At 41.0% G+C, this 8,336-nt stretch overlaps 1 non-coding gene across 1 annotated transcript; it reads right to left on the bottom strand.

Moving 5' to 3' along the window:
* Positions 1 to 7,564: 7,564 nt before the first annotated feature.
* LOC121475888 lies at positions 7,565 to 7,680 on the bottom strand. Its single transcript, XR_005983837.1, has one exon. It is a non-coding gene; the product is annotated as a small nucleolar RNA SNORA71 (small nucleolar RNA).
* Positions 7,681 to 8,336: the final 656 nt, after the last annotated feature.

Below are 8,336 nucleotides of genomic sequence, written 5' to 3'. Positions count from 1 at the left end.
GCCGCGGGCGCGGCGCAGCGGAAGTACGTCATGGCGGAGTCGGTGGGCCCAACGGCGACCGAAGAAAACTACATCTCCCAGAAGCGTCGGCGGAGGATCCTTGCTTCCAGGCCGGGCTTCCGGCGGGAGGCAGATGTGCAGAGATGGGCAGAGCTTCTGGGGACCCAGACAGGGCTGGCAGAGGGGACCAGGTAGGCCTGTGGCGCTCGGCCCTGCCTGGGTCCAACCTCAGCACAAGGGCCGACATCCTGAGGCCTGAGGTCAAACAAGACGGAACACCACAGTGAGCCCTGCACACTGGGAGACGCTGCAGTAGATGGAAAGAAATAGAAGCGCACCACTCGTGGACCTGAATATGCGGCCAGTCCAAGATAGGTCAAACAATTCTCATTACAATGCAATAAAACTATAAATAGCATAATTTCAAAAGGATTTGATGCCTAAAGATCTTTTTTCCAAAAAGCTTTCTATTCAACAGATATTTGGATGAAATAGGGAAATAGGGACAAGAGTGTAGATAACACTGTAAGCAGTTACGAGAGAAACAAAGCGAGGATAACAAAAAAAATCTTACAATCTTGAGTAATTATAACAATAAACACCAAAAAGCAGCAAGTTAAAGTCTCAAAAACCTAGTGAAGAAACAGCAAAATAAGCCAAGGAAAGCAAAGGATATATTAAAGATAAAAGCAAACAACCAGACAAAATTAGCAAGAACTGAAAAGACACAAAGTAACTGACATCTAGAGAACACAGTTAAAGTGAAAACCACAGGCCCAAATTGGAAGCACATAGGTGAAGGCCCTAGATCTGTAAACCCAGAAGTTTACCTAACTTAATGTTAGCAGCCTCAACTTCCCGGAAATGTCATCTTCACGGGTCAGCACCGATAGGATAATGTGTCACAGGGCCCTTTCCTTTTCATCCCTTAAGGAAGAGGAGGGAATCTACCTACTATATCTTCTTTGTTCCCCTAATAAGGGGGACCTCGGCTAAAATAATCCTTTTTTTCTATTTATGACTACTTTGTCATGCTTTTTAAAGCCCTTCCCTTTCTGTAGCCCTTCCCCTCTTCCAGCTAGATCGGTTGCTGCCTGATCCATTAATCGATTAATAAAGTCAATGAGATTAAAATTTACTTGGCTTAATTTTTATTTAACAACACATCTAAAGACTGTTGAGTATGTGTAATTTTTATGTGCACAAGGCGCATTCTCCAGGATAGGTCCTATAGTGTCACACCACAAAACAAGCCTCAATAGATTAACAAGGATTGAAATCATACAAAGTATGTTTTCTGACAACAGTGGAATTAAGTTAAAAAAAAAAAAAAAAGAACCCTAGGAAACCTAGGAAAAATGTAGGGAATCCCCAGATTAACTCAAGTAACTCCTAGCTCAAAAAATCACAAAGAAAATTAGAAAATACTTTGAATTAGAATGAAAATGCAACATATCAAAAAGTCTAGATGGGTGGAAATCCAAATCCTGAGCTGTTTTCTTTATTCAACTTACCTCCAATTTAATCTCCCCTTCCTATCTGAATCTAGACCTACTCACTTGGTTATAGTCTCATTAAACTCCCAAACAGATTACATTTGTGGCAAGTTGCAAAAAATATTCTGTCTACTTCTCTGATTGAAGCAAACTTACCTCTTAAGACCTTTCTTAGGCAATCCAGATTGCCATCTTATGTCATTTAAATAAATGTAAATGCATTGTCCCTAATGCTACAGTCTTCCCAGACCTTTCCATATTAGGAACTTTAGTCTCCTGCTAATCTAAGTCTCCTTATTCACAGTTATGATAGAATGAATTATGGTGAAAAGCTTCTACTGGCCTAAAATGATGCAGAACTATTTTTATGGAATAGGGAAAAACTATTTTAGGATCTAGGGTTGGAATTGGGTATAAAAGAATAGAAAGACATTCTGGAAAAGTCCATGAGAGAAATAGACACCTGTATACTGTAAGATGACAGTATACAGACAAGTGGAGACCAGTGAGGACATTTCAGTATGTAAGATATGCTAGAACTGAATACAAAGATAACATTCTGAAGGGTGCCTGGCAGGCTCAGTTGGTAGAGCATTCTACTTTTTGTGTTGGGGTCATGAGTTCCAGCTGGGTGTAGAGTTTACAAAAAAAAAAAAAAAAAGACAACATTCTGTTCACAGAAGATTTGTGATAGTCTTGGGAGATCTGCATGCATTAATGAAAGCAGAGTTGCAACAATTGATAAATACATACATGTGATTGCCTTTTTCCAGTATGGGTATGGGAATTGATGCTGGAAATACCATATATAATTCATTAAGTTTGTATTAAGACTCTTGATTGCAGATGCCAGAAATATAGCTCAAAGTAGTTTAAACTAACAGAGGAAATGTATTACCTTTTCTAACTGAAGAAGTCAAGCTTCAAGAATGGCTGGATCCAGGACTTCAATCACCTATAGACTATGGTCTCCCTTTCTCTATTCTTCCCAGTCAGCCTCATTTTCAGTCAAGCTTTCCTCATGAAGTAGCAGAGGGAAATACACATACTTTTGTAATAGTTCTGGCAAATATGGAGCGATTGACTCTCATAAGGTCAGATACCCATCCCTGAATCAAGGTCAAAATGACTAATTATCCAGGCTTGGATAAAACCAATAGTTCATTGTTCTAAGCTTCACTGAAACTACACAGACTAAACACAAGAGAAGGGTTGTTTCCCTAAAAAATAGAGATAAATTACTGAAAGGGAATGGATGTAAAAAAGGCAAAAATACAATTTCTCAGGTCTAGTTCTAGAATTACTGACTCCTCCAGTAATGGATTAATCCTGTTAATTAGGAAAGTCACAGCATGAGAAAGCATTGTAACATTTTCAGTGCTCAGGTCATGTCTCAAAGCCTCCAAAGTATGATTTGTAATTTGAGCCATATAAATTATCCCTATAGCCTTTACATCATATATCATTTTTTCCTATTTGCCTTTTTTTCTACTTAAAAGTGCTCATATCTATTTTTGTTCCCAAATTTGGAAACAGTAGGCTCTCATTACATATTGGATTGGTTGATTAATTTATATGGAATTTGCCTAGAAAAACTCTTTCTTCATTTTTGGAATGGTCTTTTTCATGATAGTTTCTTTCCTGTCTTAGCTTCCCTGATCTTCCTTCCTATTTCTATGTTCTTGTAGATATCTACTATATAAGCCTAAGGCTTTAATACTAAGGGACTTAGCAAAGATGAGACAAATTATTTTTTATAACAGATTTATAACCTAGCTGGAACCATAAGTATACACATGCGGTAGGTTGAGTTTTGCAGGAAACAGACTTTATAAGCAGGCGGGATATTAGGGACTTCCCTCAGGAATTACCACTGGGAGGGAGTGAGGGCAGCAGGACTGGACAGAAGAAAATGAGCAGTGATGCTTTTACAACACAGGCCTCAGCTCATCTCACAAAATCTCTGAAACTGGCCATTCAGAGATGAACAAAAGTGAGGTAAAGAAGTGGAGACTTTGTACCCTTATAGTGCCCAGTTTTGGAGTATGGGCTGAATCCAAGAGGCTAATTTTGGGTGAGGCAGCTCCCTTCAGCTGAGGGCAATTTCGTGGGAGGGACTCATTTATGGTCCCTTAGAAGCACAACTGGCATGTGGAAAAATGAGAGACTCTGTCCTGAGGGAGACTGCATGCCAGGGCCCCTCTACCACACCAAAGGCAGTAAAACCATCTAGATAAGACTGCTTGAGAGGTTTAAAGATTTGCAGAAAAATCAACATGTTATTATAAAGTCAGTTTTTATTTATTTTTTTAAATTTTTATTTATTTATTTATGATAGTCACAGAGAGAGAGAGAGAGAGAGAGAGAGAGAGAGAGGCAGAGACACAGGCAGAGGGAGAAGCAGGCTCCACGCACCAGGAGCCCGACGTGGGATTCGATCCCAGGTCTCCAGGATTGCGCCCTGGGCCAAAGGCAGGTGCCAAACCGCTGCGCCACCCAGGGATCCCTAAAGTCAGTTTTTAAATAGAACTAGGGAAAACCACTGTTTTCCAGACACACCCTGGATAGCATCACTGCCTATACTTACTACATGTCAATTATATATACTTAGGCAATGTGGTGAAAAGTAGTATTTATACTAAAAATGATTCCCAGAGTTCAACCACGTGCATAGGGTTATAGTAACCTAAATCTTTTTTTAGCTAGAAAAATTTGTCTTTATATTTAATTTTGAAAAGTTGAGCTTGAAATTCCACATAAACTGGGCAGCCCAGGTGGCTCAGCGGTTTAGCACAGCCTTCAGCCCAGGGCATGATCCTGGAGACCGAGGGTCGAGTCCCATGTCCAGCTCCCTGTGTAGGGCCTGCTTCTCCCTCTGCCTATGTCTCTGCCCCTCCCTGCTCTCTCCGTGTCTCTCATGAATAAATAAATAAATAAATATTTTTTAAAAAGAAATTCCATATAAACTATTTAGTAAATAGGCCTGTGTTATAGTTTTCTTTTACAGTCACAACTTAGACCATGTAGGTTTGAATTTCTTAAAGATTTTATTAATTTATTCATGAGAGACACAGAGAAAGAGAGGCAGAGACACAGGCAGAAGGAGAAGCAGGCTCCATGCCGGGAGCCTGATGTGGGACTTGATCCTGGGACTCCAGGATCATTCCTTGGACCGAAGGCAGGCCCAGAATCACAACCTGGACCAAAGGCAGGTGCTAAACTACTAAGCCACCCAGGGATCCCCAACTTCTCCAATCCTTTAATTTCATAATGTTTTCCTATACTTTCCCCCTTTATCTTATCCAGTAGTTTTCAATGCTTAGGATTCAACAAAATCACTTAACCAGGTTGTTAAGGCATGTGTTCCTTATCTAGAGGATGAGGCTTGGATATTTGTATTTTTAATAAATTTGCTAGGTAAATATGCTGCTTGCCAAAGTGTGGAAATCACTGATTTACTCCCTTCCCTTATATCCTTTCTCACTTTCCTAGACAAAAATCTTTCCGTTTTCAGGGTCACTATCCAATTTTTAGACTGCAAATTCATTATTGAGAGCTATCTGTGCCATTCACATCTCACTGACATCATTTAAAGTTTAATGATCCTATTTTTAGCATAGAAATCCCCCCCCTCAAAAAAAAAAGAAAAAGAAAAGAAATTCCCTTCCTGGGATGCCTGGGTGGCTCAGTGGTTGAGCATCTGCCTTCTGCTCAGGGTGTGATCCTGAGTCCAGGGATTGAGTCCCACGTCAGGCTTCCTACGAGGAGCCTGCTTCTCCCTCTGTCTGTGTCTCTGCCTCTCTCTCTGTGTCTCTCATGAATAAATAAATAAAATCTTAAAAAAAAAAAAAAAAAAGAAAGAAAGGAATGCCCTTCCTTCCAGGAGTGCTTGAGTGATGCAGTCAGTTGAGTGTCCAACTCTCGGTTTCAGTTCAGGTCGTAGTCTCAGGGTCGGGAGGTCAGGATGGTGGGGTCCAGCCCCACATTGGGCTCCATGCTGAGTGCAGAGTCAGCTTGGGACACACTCTCCATTTGCCCCTTCCCCCTGTGCGCTTTCTCTCGCTTGCGCTAAAAATAAATAATTCTTTAAAACAAAAAGGAATTTCCTTTCCTCCAAAGTAGTAGTAAATCAAAGTAGTTTTTTGTTCTTCCATGTTTCACACTGAGTGTAGGATATTTATAAAGATCACTCATTCCCACACAAAATAATGGAACAACTTTTAAGCCATGAGCTAAAGTGTTCCTGTTTCAGAGAGAATTAGGAATCTAAAAGCTGTATATGGAGAAGAAAAATCAGAAGACAAACTTTCAGCACCAAGCAAAAAAATGCCTTCTTTTGGCCAATACACAAACCTTAGCCTATATCTGAGAATTCTTACTTGAGAAAAATCTTATGAATATTTTAAATCTGAAAGAAACTTTAGGTATTTATAACCCAATTTCAGAAAATTAAAGCTGGACTTAAACTCTATGAAGATAATTCCTGCATATACAGAATAGACATAACTGAACATCAGATTAGCTAATTTATTAGATAGAAGATCTCTCTAAATACAATGAATATACACAGGCCTTTAACTGTCACTCACCTCTTATTGAACACCAGGATATTTATGTTAAATATAAAGCTCTATTCATAATGTGGGAAGTTGTGTACTTACTGCTCAAGCCATATTAAACATCAGAGAATTCATACTGAAGACTCTATGAACCTAATAAGCATAATAAAGTCTTTAGACACCGTTAAGACTTCATTACACATCAGTTGCAATGTTGTAAGCCAAGATCTAATTTTACCCAGAATAACTCAAGAGAAAGTTCCTATCCCCATTCTGAAGAGTCTGAAGAACCTGATATTGGGGTAGTAAGTGAACTGCCTACTTAAATGAACAGGGTGCTTGTGAGAAGCACAGGATGTTGTATATAAGTGATGAATCACTAGATTCTACACCTGAAACTACTTAATGTAATCTAACCTGAATTTTAATAAAACCTTGAAAAATATAAATTGCTTACTTAAAAAAAAAAAAAGGCTTGTCTTTTAAAATATACTTAGCAGCTGATCCAACTCACTTAGGAAATCAACTAATTTAACTGAGGGAATTAGTAGCAATTGGGGAGCCCTGGTGGCTCAGCGGTTTAGCGCCGCCTTCCGCCCAGGGTGTGATCCTCGGATCGAGTCCCTGCTTCTCCCTCTGCCTGTGTCTCTGCCTCTTTCTCTCTCTGTGTCTGTCATGAATGAATAAATTTTTAAAAATTAAAATAAAAAGAAATTAGTAGCAACATAAATTAGGTGGCAAGTGACTACAAACCTCATGGTCAGTTTTAGTCAAATCATCAGCAAATTGTTCCCAGGTGTGGACTGGTCCGGAAGATTGAGTGGCAAAGAACACCACTGAGGATAAAGAGTCCGTGGAGTAGTGTTTACAACGTAACTCGTGTCTCTGAGGAATCTAAACTGTAACTGGTGAGAGGATGAAACAAACAGGAAGCCTGACCATCTGCTGCAGAGGTGACCCTGTCCCGTTGGCCTTGGGAAGAAGCTGTCCACTTGACAGCATTTATGGGCTCCTGAACGTTTCTGAAGGATCTTCAGGGAGGCTTCCAGCTAGCGCAGTTCTCCAGTTAGCTAATAAAGATGCCTTTTCACTTGAGACCAAGATCAGCAACTTGAAGATCTAATGTTATGTGTTGATAACAGCAGCATTCATGGGAAGTTAAGACATAGGAAATAGAGGTGACATATATGATAAATATAGTAAGTAAAAACCCTACTTGAATGGAAGTCTACACGGCCAGTTCTTTATAGTGATTTCCCCAGGAATGCTGGTTCCTCCCCATTTTTTGATTTAAAAAAAAACTTCAAATAAGGTTTTATATTTTATTTAATTTAGTTAAATTAGAGGCCAGTGTCAGAAGACCACAACTAACTCAGACATGCACTGAGGGAGGACCCACGCTCACGCTCCCCCTTTAAAGCCTCACAGAAACACAAACCAAACTGAACCTGAGAGAATGCAAGACAGCAGGTGCCAGGAGGCACCTGAAAGGCGGTGAGGAAGAGGAAGCGTGGGAAAGCCCCAGAATTTGGAAGAGACGGGAGTGGAAGCCCTTCAGCAGCTCCTCTCCCTGCACTATCAGTGACCAGGACACTGACAGACCGTGAGCACTTGCGAATGCAGGTGCTATATTTTATTTTTAAAAACTGATTCATCGGGGCACCTGAGTGGCTCAGGCTCAGGTCGTGCTGCCGGGTCCTGGATTGGAGCCCTGTGCCGGAATCCCTGCTGGGGTGTGGGTGTGGGGGCGTGTTTGCTTCTCCCCCTGCCTCTACCCCTCCTCCGCTCCGCTCTCTCACTCTCTCTGTCAAATAAGTAAAATCTTAAAGAAAACATAAAACTGGCTCATGGGGCGCCTGGGTGGCTCAGCGCCGCCTTCTGCCCAGGGCCTGGTCCTGGAGACCCGGGATCGAGTCCCCGTCGGGCTCCCTGCGTGGAGCCTGCTGCTCCCTCTGTGTGTGTGTGTGTGTGTGTGTGTGTGTGTGTCGTGAATAAATAAATGAAACCTTAAAAAAAAAAAAACTGGTTCATCAAGTTGTTTTAATCCCTTAACTTCTACCTTTATATTCATGAATTTCCTCCTGTTTCCACAATTTCATTCTTTCTTCCTAAGTTGTTCATTTCTTTTCACTCCTTTTGTCAGTGCTGTTGGCCGTGCTAGAACTCGCTTTCGTAACTGATTTTGTCAATGACTTCGACCTAACATGAACAATGGAAACGACGCAGAAGCTTCCTCCCGCCGCACACCCCCATTTTGGGGAGCGCGTTCCTGCTCCGGGAC

The sequence above is a fragment of the Vulpes lagopus genome, chromosome 14 (assembly GCF_018345385.1).
Source record: "Vulpes lagopus strain Blue_001 chromosome 14, ASM1834538v1, whole genome shotgun sequence".
NCBI lineage: Eukaryota > Metazoa > Chordata > Mammalia > Carnivora > Canidae > Vulpes > Vulpes lagopus.
The sequence above is the reverse complement of the archived record's forward strand: the minus strand, read 5'-3'. Positions and strand labels throughout refer to the sequence as shown.